The following is a 16,542-nucleotide window of genomic DNA, read 5'->3' on the forward strand; positions in this document are numbered from 1 at the left end:
CAATCAGAAGCATGTGACTTGACTGTATTAGCCAATGCATCAAATTTCAGGTAACAGAATAACCTTTTGCTTTCTGCTCCAGCCCCTCCCAAGCAGCATGCTGGAAACATGAGAGAAGGGGTGAGTCTGGAACGGATAGCGCATAGAACACAATAAATAACTATTCTGCTCCCTAATCCAACCTTCCTGTCATTTTTCCTCCAAGGGTGAGCCTAGAGCAGACAGACCAGAACCACTCTGTTCCCTAATCTAGCTCCTCCTCTCCTGTTTCACTCCCTTCAAGGCAGCTTGCAGGGGACAGAAGGGAAAGGGGTCAGATTTCCCAGGTATATGTACACACCTCTGCACAGCAAGAGCATTGGTTATTGGTGACACCCAAACTGGTTAGTGTCCCCTGCCCCCTCAGCTTCACACCCAGAAACATTGCTACACCCTCTCCTCTTCAGTATGGCACTAGCTCTTCTTTTCTTGCTACCTGATCAGCATAGAAGGTGGGAGAATCAGCTGGGGAATGAAGTTAAATGTGGCACGAGATAGTCTCTGCTTACCCAACCTGGGCCCTGGTCTCCAACAAAAGGTAAATGATCATGTCATATAATATGATATAATATATCATATTATATATGATATATATGATATATCATATTATTATAACATGATATATTTAAGTCTCATTGCTATCTCTGATACAACATATATCTATTGTTAACTATTGTTATTCTAATATTATTCTAATGTTAATTATTGTTGTTCTATTCTTACTAATGCTGTATATTGTAGGAGTAATGAAGAGGCCTCAGACAGCTTTCATGGCAGGCAGGAAGAGAGAAGGCAAAGAGAGTTTGCCCTCACGAGCCTTTTCCTTTTATTGTACATTCATACAAAGGCAGATGATGTATCATTACATGATTGGCTACTTTCCCATAGCAACAGAAGAGTCATTACACCATTGGCTTTGGCTCTGGGGGTGTGCACGGATCATATCATTGGCTGCTGAAATCTATACCTCCTGACTTTGTCCTGCCTCTGACTAGGGAACACCCAGCCCCTCCCCCAGGAATTCAGGGCTAAGCACAAGCCAGAGAAATACATGAAGTCAGGTATCCTTTCCTAGGCAGAGAGGCTTAAGCACAAGTGATGCTTTTATTCAGGCAAATGTCAGGGAGAAGGGAAGTTAATGTTTAACCCTGATGAAATGGCTTGCTGGCAAGCGCATATTTCCCACATCTCACCCTTTCTGTTTTTGTTTAAGCAGCTCAGTAAAGCTTTAGACCCTTACTGAAATCTGTTATGTCTTGGTATGGGCTGGAAATAGGGGAAGAGGGATTATGGAGAGAAGAGAGCTAATTCGGCGTGGTATGCCAGCTGCCGATGAGCTTCTGAATCTCCATATCACCCAGAGCTGGTGCAGGTGGTGTGCCAACGCTGCAGGGCTCATGATTCCCTATTAGGCATCTTACAAGACATCTTTATATCCGGGCTGAGAGCAAGGTTTCAGTATGGATATGAGGGTTGGGTATGCACTGAATACAGCATCACAGGCAAATAATTAAGACAATTACAGTAATTATAATATAAATCACCCCTTTGAGACCAGAAATAGCAGGGAGCCAGGACCATAGCCAGTCCCATGGAGAAGTTGGTATTTTGTCTGAAAGTGGTGCATCAGCAACCATGGTTTCTATCTGCTCTACGGTATGTGTGAGGTTTGCTTTATAGTCTGATATGTACACACAGCAATGAGATCCAATTAACCAACAAACACCACCCTTTAAGGCTAAAATGGTTTCTAAGGTATAGCTGTTCTGTAATGCTACTTCTCTAATCTGAGAGACTTTTGTTGTAAGTAGTTTTAATGCATGGACTGTCTGATGAAATATGGCAGTCGTCCAGTTAGCTAGGATGTGTAAGTCTCTGTAATTCATAGCTGTCCCCATTGGGGGAAACAGGCTTCTAGCTATCTGAGTTTCTGTATACTTTTCTATGGGATTATTTATCGCCTCCCTTTTGTTACGGAGCCTTGCTTTGGGTAAATTTTTGACTGCATAGTATGAGGGGAGGATGTAGCCTAGAGTGCATCTGTCTCTCCATCTTGGGGAAATGCACATATATGCTCTACGCCCACATAACATCCATATGTTTCCTAACAGATTAGTGGACATGTCATTGGTTATCATTTGGGCTATATAACTACAAAGGGTAAATCCTTCATCCCCTCTATACTTTCTGTACTTACTTGGGTCTCCCACTGCACATCCTGAAATCTGCCAATTGCATACATATATGTGGTATAACTATGTAAGTGTTCAGTGATTAATACAAAGGTTCGGTTACAATATGGAAATTTCCCACCTGAAGTCCCTTTCCATCCCCTGTATCATAGTCCCAACAAAGAGCGGCAGTCTCTTGAATACAGCTACCAATGTGTAGTATGGTAGTATTAACTGGAGAGTTAATGAAAACACCTCTCTGTAAAGGATAATTAGTCCATACTGTAAGGTTAAATGGTACAGCATGCATCAGTAGTTCTCCGCAGGCTGGGGTTGGCATGTGTGCGCAGATCCAACAGTCTGTTCGATTCAACAGGTGTGAAAAGTTCTGTGCAGAGGATGTACATGTTGTTCTGTCAGAGTCCTTGTTCTGAAATCGCCATAGCTGGAGAAATAAGGCAAAGGAGGAGGATGCAGAACACAATTGTTAATGAGTTGGCATTCAGGCAAGAAAAAGCGGCTAATAAGTTCTCTGGAGTTTTCTCAAGGCCTTGCTGTTCTAAGAGTTGTGCAGCTTGGTTGGATAGGGCCTTGATCTGTCCCCAGGTCATGTGGTGCTGCTTTTTGCAAGGAGTCCAGTCTCTGTCCTTCTGAGGGCTGTGGAGGCTCAGGGAGAAGTTGGGGATCGGGTCCTGTAGACCTGGACACCTTTCCATCTCTCCACGGCTTGATACCTGTGGAAGCAAGCAGAGAAACATATCCTCGTTCCCCATTTTAAGGGAACGGGACCGTACCAGACATTAAATATTCTATACAAAACTGATGGCTGTGGGTGACTAACCCTAGTCCCATAATGATTACTCATGGCTGTGGTCTTAAATTTGATTTGTTTAGATGATTTAAAGTAAACAATACTTTGTTCAGGGGGAAAATCCAGGGGCAATCCCCCTTTTTTCTTTTTGTTTGGTCCAGAGCTCTTAAGGGTATGATTTGCTCTCTCCACAATGGCTTGCCCTGTGGTGTTGTAGGGGATACCAAATAAGTATTTAATGTTCAATTATTGACAAAATTCATGTAAAGGAATGGCTGCAGAAAGCAGAGCCATTATCAGTTTTCAGGACAGAGGGTAGCCCCATTATCAAGAAAGTTTTTATGCAGTGATCAATTTTCATTCAGTAAAATAGCAATAAATGTAAATTAATCGTTTAAAGGAAAAGTCATTTGCAGTAAGCAGAATCAAATGACAAGTATATTAGAGATTACATTAAACATATGTTACACAAGACTGACATATATTCATTCATCTTGCAAATATTAATTTACACAAAACTGACACATATTCATCCATCCTGCAAATATTTCTTGCATCAAGACAGACAACAGATAACACATAATATGAGCTAAAAATCTTATCAAAAGTTATCAAAAACAAAATTAGATCAAGGATCAAAAGTCAAAAGGTGTTAGAAAAATGTTAAAATAAACTGCAAAGTGTCCATCTTCACATCTCCTCATGGCAGGAAGGCTGTAAATCTGGAAAATATTAAAAACTGGCATACAGCAAAAAATTACTAAGGTAAGGATTAAAGTGAAATTCTTACTTTTTTAACCTTGAAGAAATCAATTCTATTATTCAATGTAATAAAATCAATTTGGATTTGCAAGAAAAGGCTTGGGAGGGATTGCTTTAGATGTAGCAACCTCTGTCAGTAAAAATTGTAAGGTTCAGAATTCTGTATAAATTTTGTGAAAAGGAAAATAAAACTGAAGTGTCCTTAATACAGAAGGTCTGTAGGTCTGAAAAATAAAAACTATTATACAACAGAATTATTAAAACAATAATATAATATAACTTGTAGAATAACATAGCGCCTCCTAGTGGAGACCCCATCATTACTTTATAGATTGCAACTATTGTTCCAGGTTGCAATCAATAATACTCTGAGCTTAGATTCAATGTGGAGTATCAGAATAGAATTTCTTCTTATAATTATTAGAATAGGAAATTAAACACGCTGTTTGCTCAGCTCTGTCTGCTGCATGCTAAAGTTTGAAAGTATTAAAAGATTAAAGACAGATTGAGAGGAGTGCAGTAATGCATTGAAAGTTGAGGGAAAAGATTTGGATCAGCAGGATATCAGAACTGTCTCGTGCCCCCCTTTGAAAGCTGCAAGCACAGTTAAAGAAAAGTATTAGTTATAACAAATATAGAAAAGTTATAACAAATATATAAACTAGAGAGAGAAACTGCAGTACTAAGTCCAGTTTTTTTTCTTTTCAAAAGTTCTCCCTCCCTCCCCCTTGAGTGGCAAGCAAGAGTTAAAGAAAAGGGGGGGAGGAGCAGTGTTTCTCAAAAGAAAAGAACTGCACCCAAGGAATTAATCCTTCAGTCAATAGGAACTGAAAGATAGCTTTGTTTAACAAATTAGATAACATCGACCACAGACAATGGCTTGGCAAGGACTGATTCCTTGCAGACAGATTCTATTTTTCTCCTATAGGGAAAATTGCAATAAGAAACTGTGCGCTGGCAATTCAAACTATAAACTTAAATCTCAGAGAAATGGAGTCATTTTTAAATGTGAGCCAAATTAACTTTGTAAAAGGGAAACTTTCACATGTAATTTACACAGTAATTGTTCAAATCTCAGTACAGTTTTAACATAAGACTATGCATACACTTTGTGGGGGAAAATATTCTCAAAGTATGCAGATTTTTTTTGTAACTGAATTCAAATACTAATAGAAACCATGTTTTCCAAATCTGTACTGTTTGTTAATAGAAACCATTTTTTCCCAAATCTGTACTGTTTGTAAAGAGAAACCATTTTTTTTTTCATAGTGATATTTTCTTTGCTTGTAACGCAGGAGTCTAATTAAATCCTTTTTTTCATATTGATATTTTCTTTGCTTGTAACACAGGAGTCTAATTAAATCCTTTTTTTCATATTGATATTTTCTTTGCTTGTAACGCAGGAGTGCAGCTGCCTGGCCCAAGGTCTTATACGCTGATTTCTTTAAAGACCTGTGGGCATAGTCACTGCTCATGGCACTCAACTCTATTGCTGCCACACCTAGTTCTTTGTTTCTTTCTGTAATGGGAAAGGCTTGAATCCCTTTCAATAATTCCTCTCTTGTGAGATTTCCATGTAATTTACCTGGACAAATTGGTGATGCAGAATTAATGACTGTCTCAGGCAATGGCAAATGAATGGGCAGGGAGTGGTTGGTGGGGGGAAGGGGTTTGCAGGCAAGATGGAGGAAGGCTAGTTTTTCTGACCTCAGTGTTTTCTATTTCCTGGGGCCTTTTCTCTGAGGTGGACGCAGAGGAAGCCACAGGAGCCATGTGATTGTGTGTCCCCAGATGTTCTATTTCATTTTCTGTCCCCCTTTGTTCATGGTTCTTTTCTGTGATGGGGAAGGCTTGAAGTCCTTCTAATAATTCTTCTCCTGTAAAGTTTTCTTTCTGCGGTTTCTGCTGAAATTCAATGCTAATCGCCCCACCCAGGCCAGGTGGTGGCTCTATTGTTCTCAAGGACTGCTTTTCTAAAGAAATGGGGAAGGTGTGAATGGGCTTGGGTGTGGGTAAAGAATTTGCTGTCTCCGAGGAAGACTGAGCATAAGATGGGGGAAGGGTATTCTGATTGAGTCTGCCTGCTTCTAAAAGCACATGGTTTGAAACTGCTGTCTTGGAACTTTTTTTTTCTTCCATGTGTTCGATGGCCTCTGTACATTTTTGCCAGATTAATCTTTGCTTTATGGGAGCTCTGGGAGCCGTATGAAGATAATTGCCGATTGAAATCCAATTCTGGGTATTTAGAGTTCCAGACTCCATAGAATACCAAGGGCAACGGCAAGCTATTTCACTTATTAATTTTTCTAAGTCCCCCAGGCTGACTTGCGCTATTTTTCTTCTGGTGATGAAATAATGATTATTGATGATTTGCTGCAGCTCTCTGGCATGTAGCCGCTGCTGTACAGTCAAATCCACTGCCCATGCTTACGAGTGTGGGGAACAAACTTGCTGAGAAATACTTTTAAAAATTACTAAGAAGTACTTTTTAAAAAAATATTACGATTGCAAATCTGTTGAACGGTACGTACCTTTAAGCTATGACCAGCCGAAATAAGCATGGAGTTTATCATCACGTCGCGAGGGTCACCAGATGTAGGAGTAATGAAGAGGCCTCAGACAGCTTTCATGGCAGGCAGGAAGAGAGAAGGCAAAGAGAGTTTGCCCTCACGAGCCTTTTCCTTTTATTGTACATTCATACAAAGGCAGATGATGTGTGATTACATGATTGGCTACTTTCCCATAGCAACAGACGAGTCCTTACACTATTGGCTTTGGCTCAGGGGGTGTGCATGGATCATTTCATTGGCTGCTGAAATCTATACCTCCTGACTTTGTCCTGCCTCTGACTAGGGAACACCCAGCCCTACTTTCAGGCTATCAGGATTAATTATAAGCCAGAGAAATACATGAAGTCAGGTATCCTTTCCTAGGCAGAGACTTAAGCACAAGTGATGCTTTTATTCAGGCAAATGTCAGGGAGAAGGGAAGTTAGTGTTTAACCCTGATGAAATGGCTTGCTGGCAAGCGCATATTTCCCACAGTATATTCCTTATCTAATATTAATTACTGTTATTCTAATGTTACTCTAATGCAAATTATTGCTACTCTTTTAATTATGCTGTCCATTCCTCTATCAATACTGATTACTGCCATTTCTAGCACTGTTTAATAAGGATTACTGCCACTACTAGCACCGTCTGCTACTCATGTTACCAATATAACATCATACTACTTCTCTCTAATTGTTTTTGTACCTGGCAAAAGGAAATACTTTCCCTCTTGCACCCTCAAGCTACATGTAAACCAATGTGATGTGTAAATCGAACACCGGTATATAAAAACAAACAAACAAATAAATAAATAAATGTGAAATGAGAAGGTGGGGGGAGGGTAGTATGCAAGGGAGTGAAAGCTGGGGAAGGTTAGGAGAGGGGGAATGCTTGGGTGTCAGTATGGGAGGGGGTGAATGTTGAGGCAAGGGGGCTGAATGCTTATGGAGATTGCATGGATAGGGTTAAATATTGGGGAGATGAGGATGGATGGATGGAAGCCAGATCCCTGAAATCAACAATGGACTATTTTGCAACTTTTTCCTCCCCGAGGTCCATGCTGTCGTATGTTCTGAGGGAAGGAAGGCTAGGGTGGGAAGTGTAGGACAATAGAGGGAGCCAGGTTAGGGGGTATATGAGAACCATGTGAGAGGAGGGGTGACAGTGTGGCAAGGAATTGCAGGTTTGCAAGAGCTGGGGGGGGGGGGGGGGGGGCGGCAGGAAGAAGAGATAAGGTAGATGGTGGAAAGGGGTTAAAATGGTGTGAGAGAACCAGGGTGTATAAGGGATAACTAGAAGGGATGGGAGGGTGTGAAAGAAGCCAAAGATGGTGATGGAGGAGGGGAGTTAAAAGAAAGCCAGTAGTTCTTTATCCCCAATGCCATAGTTCTTCTCCGCTGGCGAGAAGCATCGGGAGAAAAAAGAAAATAGGTGCAAGGTCTTAGAGTCACTGGACTGGCTCAATACGGCCCCTATGCCTACATCCGAGGCATCGACCTCTACGATGAAAGGCCGGGTCGGATCCAGATGTCGGAGGCAAGGCTTACTCGAGAAGGCATCTTTCAGTTTCTGAAATGCTGTTACAGCCTCCGTAGACCAAGTGGTAACGTTGGCACCTTTCTTAGTCATTGCTGTTAGCGGAACAGTTAGTGAGGAGTAGTTCTTGATGAATGTTCTGTAGTAGTTGGTAAATCCCAGAAATTGGCTAAGAGCCTTTAGACCTGTGGGTTGTGTCCATTTCTGAATGCTCTCCAGCTTCTGAGGATCCATCTGGAAACTTTGTTGGAAACAATGTACCCTAAGAAAGGCACTGATTCCTTGTGGAACTCGCATTTAGACAACTTGGCGATTAGGCGGTTCTCGCGGAGTCTTTGCAGAACTCTTTTGACATCTTCCAGATGAGTGTTCATGTCCTGGGAAAATATCAAGATGTCATCTAAGTACACAATGACATTTGTAGAGTAGATCTCGCAGAATGTCGTTCATCATGTTTTGGAAGACAGCCGGGGCATTGCATAGGCCGAAGGGCATCACCAGTTATTCAAAGTGCCCATCCCGGGTATTGAAAGCTGTCTTCCATTCATCGCCAGAGCGGATGCGAACTAGGTTATAGACTCCTTTGAGATCAAGCTTGGAGAATATCTTGGCTCCCTGTAGTCTATGGAATAGCTCCGAGATGAGTGGTAAGGGATAGCAGTCTTTCACAGTGATCTCGTTTAAACCTCTGTAGTCAATGCAGGGACGTAATGTTCTGTCCTTCTTCCCCACAATGAAGAAGCCTGCGCCGGCAGGAGACTTAGAGGGTCTTATGAAGCCTTTCTGAAGATTCTCCTGTATATACTCAGACATAGCTTTATTTTCTACTACGGAGAGAGGGTAAACCCTTCCTTTGGGTGGTTCAGTGTTAGGCTTCAAACTGATGGCACAGTCGTAGGATCTGTGTGGAGGTAGTACATCTGCAGCTTCTTTCGAGAATACATCTTGGTAAGATGCATATTGAGGCAGCAACCCAGGCAACAACGGAGTAGTTGGCATGCAGGGTATTGGAGAGACATCCATCAAGCATTTGCCATGACAATCTGGACCCCAACGTGAAAGCTCCAAAGTGGCCCAGTTGAATTGTGGCATATGTTTCTGCAGCCACGGTAAGCCAAGTACCAAAGCGTGCATGGCCTTCTCTAGCACAAAGAAGGAAATAGTCTCTGTATGAAGAGCACCAGTATGTAAGCTTACTGGTTCTGTAAGCAGGGTTACTTCACCCAGTAAGGGGTCTCCATGAATAGAGGACAGAAGTAGAGGAGACGTCATGGTAGTGGTGGGGATCCGCAAATGTTCCACTAGACATTTCAAAATGAAGTTTCCCCCTGCCCCAGAGACCACTAAGGCAAGGGTCTGGTATTCCAAAGGCCCGCAGATTAAAGATACTGGAAGAGAGAGTGGAGGAGAGGGTGCAGTTAGACCTAAGAAGAGTCCTCCCGCAGGACTTAGGTCTGCCAGTTTCCTGGACATATAGGGCATGTTTATACAGCATGGCCAACTTGTCTACAAACCAAAATTACAAGGAGCAAAATAAGTGATCCTATTATCAACAACACAAAATCGAACAAAAGGAATCGACTTCTACTATTTCTAGCTATTTCACCCTCTAAAAAATTTTTGATTATCAAGATATCATGTAAAGGTTAGAAACGGGATCGCATCAGCAAGCCTTAGACGACGTGCCTGGTGTAACCAAGCCGTCCGGTCTTCTCTATCATTTGCGACCCGTTAGATGGAAAGTCAAAAGAAAGTATTAGATGTTCTTGTTTCAAAACATTCAAATGTGTCAAATTGCTCAAAAAGCCCTGAACAGAGTCTTAGTGGTATTTAATCCGTGACCCGACAGCGGCCGTGTTTCGCAGCTTAGCTGCTTCTTCAGGAGTCATATCTCACAAAAAGAAACTGAAAGAACAGAAAATCTCATCAGCACATTATAAACAGATGAATACTATAATACTTAGCTTCGGATGGGGTGACCACCTACTTATCCGGGACCCAAGTCTCCTTCAGTCTTTATTTTACCAACGCCGGGCTAGAGACCGCTTCAAACTCGTTTCCAGAGTTAAATAGCCCGCGCTTTTCTGCGAGCGTCATGACGTCAGCTGACGTCTCTCATTGTCATGGTGATCCAGATTGCTGGGATAATCGTCTCGGTTCTTGCTCTGCTGTAACAATGTTAAATAAAGATATTTAATTCTAACATGTTATTCAGCCCGAATGGTTCCACAGTGTTCAAAGAGTGAATCCAACGCTGTTCAGCTTTAAGCAACAACTTATCAAAATCTCCCCCTCTCCATGAGGGAATCAATTGTTGTAATACGCAGACCTTCAATTCGTCAAATGAGTGTTGCTTCTCTAAACAATGTGGGACTAGAGGGGCAGTCAAACGTCCCACATTCAGACAAGACCTATGCTCTATCAATCGGGTCTTCAAGGATCTTTTAGTTTTACCCACGTACCACAAATTACATGGGCACTGGATAATATAAACCACCCCAACTGATTGACAATTCGTATTGCTTTGTAAAAAGATGTTCTTGTGCAATCTCTCCACATGCAAAACAGATGTGGTAATCATTATGTGGCAAACTGTACATGATCCGCAACTAGTATGTGAACCAGAATGGCTTCCCAAGGGGCAAAGAGAAGTATCTGAATGCACTAACTGATCTTTCAAATTAGTGCCTCGAGTAAAAGCAAATCTTGGTTTCTCCTGAAGCTCAGTATGTAGTTGTAAAATGTGCCAATTATCATTAATGATCTTTTTCACTTTTGACATCATTGATGAATAAGGAAGGACACAAGTGAGAATGTCATCATGTCCTTTCTCTTGAGGGAGAAACAGCCATTCTCGATTCGTGTATTTGGCTCTCTTATACGCCCTCTTGATACACTGGACTGGGTAACCTCTGGCTTGAAAACGTCCCCAAAGGTGTGTAGCCTGATGCTGAAATTCTGTAGTAGTTGTACATAACCGCCTGATTCTGAAAAACTGACTTATAGGAAGATTTTCCTTAAGTGCTCTCGGGTGAGCACTAGTAAAATGTAGCAGTGCGTTGCTTGATGTAGGTTTCCTGTATAATGTGGTATTGAAACCTGAAGGCTTTTTTGTGATATGTATATCCAAAAAATCTATGGTTGTAGAGTGAATGTTGGCAGTAAATTTTAAATGGGTATTGCAAGTGTTCAACCAAAGCATGAACCTCTCAAACTCATTCATTGTTCCATCCCAGAAGATCAAGATATCATCTATATAACGTTTCCACACACGAATCTGAGGGCCAAATGGATTATTGGAATATATCCATGTGTCTTCAAACCAGCCCATAAAAAGATTTGCAATGTCAGGGGCCATAGTGGCCCCCATTGCTGTACCACAGATTTGTTGGAAGAACTGACCTTCCCATGCAAAAAAATTTTTTGTAAGTGCTAATCGTGTCAAAGCACCTAAAAATGATGATGGGATCCGATGCGGTCTAGGTCTTTTCTCAAAGTAGCCTTGTGCTATCTGGATAGCTTCTTCTTGCGGGATGTTGGTGTAGAGAGCTTCCACATCCAATGTCGCCAAAAAAAGTGTTGCATCTACTTGGAATTCTTCTAAGAATTGAATTAATTGTTGTGAGTCACGAAGATATGATTGTAGTTCTTGAACATGTGGTGATAAGAAAAAATCGACAAATTTAGACAGCGGCTCTAACAGGGAGCCTCTACTTGACACAATCGGTCTCCCGGGTGGATTGCGACTATCCTTGTGTATCTTGGGCAATATGTAAAACACTGGGATTAATGCTGTTTTTCTTAATAAAAATGTGGCCTCGTGTGATGTCAGGAAACCAACTGCCTTCCCTTGTTCAACCAACTCCTCAATTTCTAGGTAAATCGAATCAGAGGGATTATCCTGAAGTTCCTTATAGAACCTGCTGTCCTGAAGTTGGCGTGATATCTCTGATACATATTGAGCTCGGTCTAAAAGAACTATTTTGCCGCCTTTGTCTACAGGCTTGATCACCACATTCTTATTCTCACGTAAATCTTTTAAAGCTAACGCTTCTGCTTTAGTCATATTTGAAAATGATCGATTAATAGAAAATTCTGTCCGTAGATCTTGCAATGACCTTTGGTGAAATGTGGTGATAAAGGGATCCGGTATGCCAGGAGGATACCATGTAGATTTGTTACGTAAAATCGAGTTGTCAGAATTACTGGGTGAATGCGCAAAATAGTGTTTCACATAAAGTTTCCTTGTAAATCTATGTAGAGCTACCTCTAATTGAAAGAGGTCAGCCTTGGGGGTGGGTATGAACGATAGACCTTTATTCAAAATTTTCATTTGACAGATTGTTAACGGGTAAGTGGATAAATTCAATATTAAGGATTCTGCTGGGACTGTGATCTGGTTGTTCTTGTGTGTTGCGGATCTTCTGATCGTGAGCTCCCTCGTGCTCGTGGGGGCCGTTTGATAATGATAATGATAATTGGCACATTTTACAACTACATACTGAGCTTCAGGAGAAACCAAGATTTGCTTTTACTCGAGGCACTAATTTGAAAGATCAGTTAGTGCATTCAGATACTTCTCTTTGCCCCTTGGGAAGCCATTCTGGTTCACATACTAGTTGCGGATCATGTACAGTTTGCCACATAATGATTACCACATCTGTTTTGCATGTGGAGAGATTGCACAAGAACATCTTTTTACAAAGCAATACGAATTGTCAATCAGTTGGGGTGGTTTATATTATCCAGTGCCCATGTAATTTGTGGTACGTGGGTAAAACTAAAAGATCCTTGAAGACCCGATTGATAGAGCATAGGTCTTGTCTGAATGTGGGACGTTTGACTGCCCCTCTAGTCCCACATTGTTTAGAGAAGCAACACTCATTTGACGAATTGAAGGTCTGCGTATTACAACAATTGATTCCCTCATGGAGAGGGGGAGATTTTGATAAGTTGTTGCTTAAAGCTGAACAGCGTTGGATTCACTCTTTGAACACTGTGGAACCATTCGGGCTGAATAACATGTTAGAATTAAATATCTTTATTTAACATTGTTACAGCAGAGCAAGAACCGAGACGATTATCCCAGCAATCTGGATCACCATGACAATGAGAGACGTCAGCTGACGTCATGACGCTCGCAGAAAAGCGCGGGCTATTTAACTCTGGAAACGAGTTTGAAGCGGTCTCTAGCCCGGCGTTGGTAAAATAAAGACTGAAGGAGACTTGGGTCCCGGATAAGTAGGTGGTCACCCCATCCGAAGCTAAGTATTATAGTATTCATCTGTTTATAATGTGCTGATGAGATTTTCTGTTCTTTCAGTTTCTTTTTGTGAGATATGACTCCTGAAGAAGCAGCTAAGCTGCGAAACACGGCCGCTGTCGGGTCACGGATTAAATACCACTAAGACTCTGTTCAGGGCTTTTTGAGCAATTTGACACATTTGAATGTTTTGAAACAAGAACATCTAATACTTTCTTTTGACTTTCCATCTAACGGGTCGCAAATGATAGAGAAGACCGGACGGCTTGGTTACACCAGGCACGTCGTCTAAGGCTTGCTGATGCGATCCCGTTTCTAACCTTTACATGATATCTTGATAATCAAAAATTTTTTAGAGGGTGAAATAGCTAGAAATAGTAGAAGTCGATTCCTTTTGTTCGATTTTGTGTCAACTTGTCTACAATACATGCATAGTCACAACCTCTTTCTCATTCTTCTCTCTTTTGATGTCAGGTGACTGCAGCCTAATTGCATTGGTTCTTCTTCGCCAGCAACTGGACCCGAGGGAACAGGCCTGGGTGTTGACTTAACTCGAGTTTCACCCTGAAGGGGTCCTTCTGGGAGTCTTGGTCTCTTGATCCTTGTCATGAAGTCGGCAATCAATCCTTGTTGCCAACTTCACCAGTTCAGCCAAGGTCTCAGGCATCTCACGAGCTGCCAGCTCGTCTTTCAAACGAGAGTTCAGTCCTTCAAAGAAGAGGGTCCTCAGGCATTTAGGGTCCAAATGTAATTCTGATGCCAGTGTCTTGAATTCTATGGCGAAGTCTGATAAAGGTTTATTACCTTGCTTCAGGTGAACCATCGAAGATCCTGCAGTTGTGTGCCGGGCAGGGTCATCGAAAACTGATCTGAACAGTTCAAGGAACCCAGCAAGATCATATAGGATAGGATCATCGTGCTTCCACAGCGAAGAGGCTTAAGCCAACGTTCTTCCATCCAGAGAAGACAAGATGTAAGTGGTCTTGGCATAGGTGGTAGGAAAATGATTAGGTTGCAGGGAAAAGTGCATGCAGCATTGGATGATAAATCCTCTACATTTCCAAACTTCCCCTGAGAAGCATGTTGGAGCAGATAGAGGTACAATTGTCTTGACCGTCACTTCTGGTTGTGTAACTTCTTTACCTGTGGTGATTGGTGAATTCATCTGTGTGTGTAGCTGGTTAAATGCAGCAGTCAAGTTCTCCAGCGCATTCTGCTGTTTGGAGATTCGCTGGGCCTGGCCTGGAATGGCCTGCAATGCAGTGAGCTGAGCCCAATCCATGGAGTTAGCAATCTGTTATGGTTTTGAGGTGTTTGAGTGGATTCTTGGGTACTGTGGGGATGACCACACCCACGGTGAGGAGCCACAGTTCTAGGCTAGACTTGAGACGCACAAACACAGAGTTTTGTCTTTTATTATACTGCTGATGTATACCACCAGAGGTGGCAGTAGTGAGGTGATCCAGAGGTAGCAGTCCAGGGACCCTCGGCAGAGGGAACCCATCTCACCGAGATGGTATAGGGAGATCTAGGTGTAGGTTCCCAGCGCAGCAGAGCTGTAAATGAGACAGACTGAGAAATTAGATTACTCACTAGTTGGTAGCTGTATGGTTGAAGATTCCAGCAGGCAGAAGTAGTTGAATACAGGCACTGAACCAGGGAGAGCAGGCCCTCGAGGAGCGAGTACCTGATCCCAGATAGGCACCTGAAAGAGAGCAAAGGGCCCCTGAAGAGCGGGTACCCAAGGTTAGTGAAATACCCCGAAGGGCAGAGAGAGCTTCCAGTGGCAGCAAGGAAGCGGCAGAGTAGCTCAGACCGGAGGCTTTCCATCCATTCACAATCCTATCTCGATCCTTGCTAACTCGATGAGCTAGCAAACAAGGGCAGGCTAAATATCCGGATGGCGTGACGTCACTCGAGGGGGACGCCCCCGAGGTTCCCGCCATGAGGTGGATAAAGATGTGGGTGGCGCGCGCGCACCCTAGGAGGCTCTTAGGGGAAACATGGCGTGAGGCTTTTCCATAGCCGTTCCGGGGATGCCAGAGAGAGCGGCATGCAGATGCGGCGGTAGCCAACTTCCCAAGGCTAGCGGGGAGAGCAGGGAAAAAGGTGAGGCACAAAGGTCGAAGCCGTCTGAGACCGACGGACGCAACACCATTCTACAATTCAAGCTACAATTTATCGCCTCTCCCATACTCACCTCTCTTGGGTAGGACACTTGGGCATTAAATGTCACCCTGAGCGTCAGCCAGGCAGCATTGTCTCTTTCTTGATTCCGCCAGCGCCCAGGGCGAAAGAAGAGGTGCCTCTCATCATTAATGATTAGTAGGGCTAGCAGCCTCCTTCAGTAAAATTTGGCCGACGGCCTCTGCCTCACGGCATGCTGCCAACTGCCAAGAGTTCAGCTCAAAATGGACGTTTTAGGTGTGGCCACGGGGGATGGACGTCGTAAGACATGTGCACAAGGAACTGCATATGATAAAGAAAAAGGACGTACAAGTCTGGAGCGCCCCTTAAAGGGGCCGGATGGACATTGAGATTGGTAGCCCAAGTCAGGCACCTTTAAGGGACATGCCAAGCCTAGAAATAGACATCCCCTTCTTTCCTTGCTGCCAGCACTTTCTGAGTCTGACAGCTAAGGCTTCTGGTTGATGTAGTTTCACTTGGCAGTCTCTTTCATTGCCTATTGGGATTTTCCCTTGTGAGAGAGTGAAGGCTGAGAGCTGCTCCTGAGTTCTCTTTTCCCCTGACTTCCAGTAGAAAGCTTTTTTCCCTTCGCTTCTTCCTTCTCCTAGGAGGGGAAGAAACTCTCTTTTGGTATAGGTAGCTTTCTTTTCTTGAGAGAAGACCAGCTACTGCTGCTGCTGTTGTTTGCTTCATCTATGGTAAAGGGTTTTTTTTTTCTTTCCTTTTTACTAAGTAACCTTTCCTTCCTAGGCTAAGCACCTAGGGGTGCAGCAGCAGCCCCAGCTCTCCCTCTCTCCTCTTTCTCATTTAGGTGAAATTGCTTTAGTTTTCTTTTGGTATTTGTGAGACTTTGTTTCTCCTGGTCCTTGTCTTAGTTTGGTTATTTTCAGAGTTTGCTTTGCTTTGCTCCTTTTCTGAGTCAGCAGTTAGCTTTGTTTGGGAGGGGTTGCTTTGTCCTTGGTAGAGTTGTTTGTGCACTGTTCCTGTGATTGCTGGTACCTTTTTTTTTTTTTTTCCTGCTTAGTGCTGCTTCTGGTTTTCCAAGCAGAAGAAGCACTGACACTAAGCACAGAGCCCGCATGGCCTGTGCACAATCCCTTTTCCTTACCCCCATTTCTGTTCATTCCAACTTCCCCTCCCCCAATCCTCAGTTTCCTGAGCTTCCCCCTGTAACAAGATGCCCGAATGGGAGGTAGGCAGACCTGCACAGTACTAATCACA

Source organism: Rhinatrema bivittatum, chromosome 4 (genome assembly GCF_901001135.1).
Source record: "Rhinatrema bivittatum chromosome 4, aRhiBiv1.1, whole genome shotgun sequence".
In the NCBI taxonomy this organism is placed as follows: Eukaryota; Metazoa; Chordata; class Amphibia; order Gymnophiona; family Rhinatrematidae; genus Rhinatrema; species Rhinatrema bivittatum.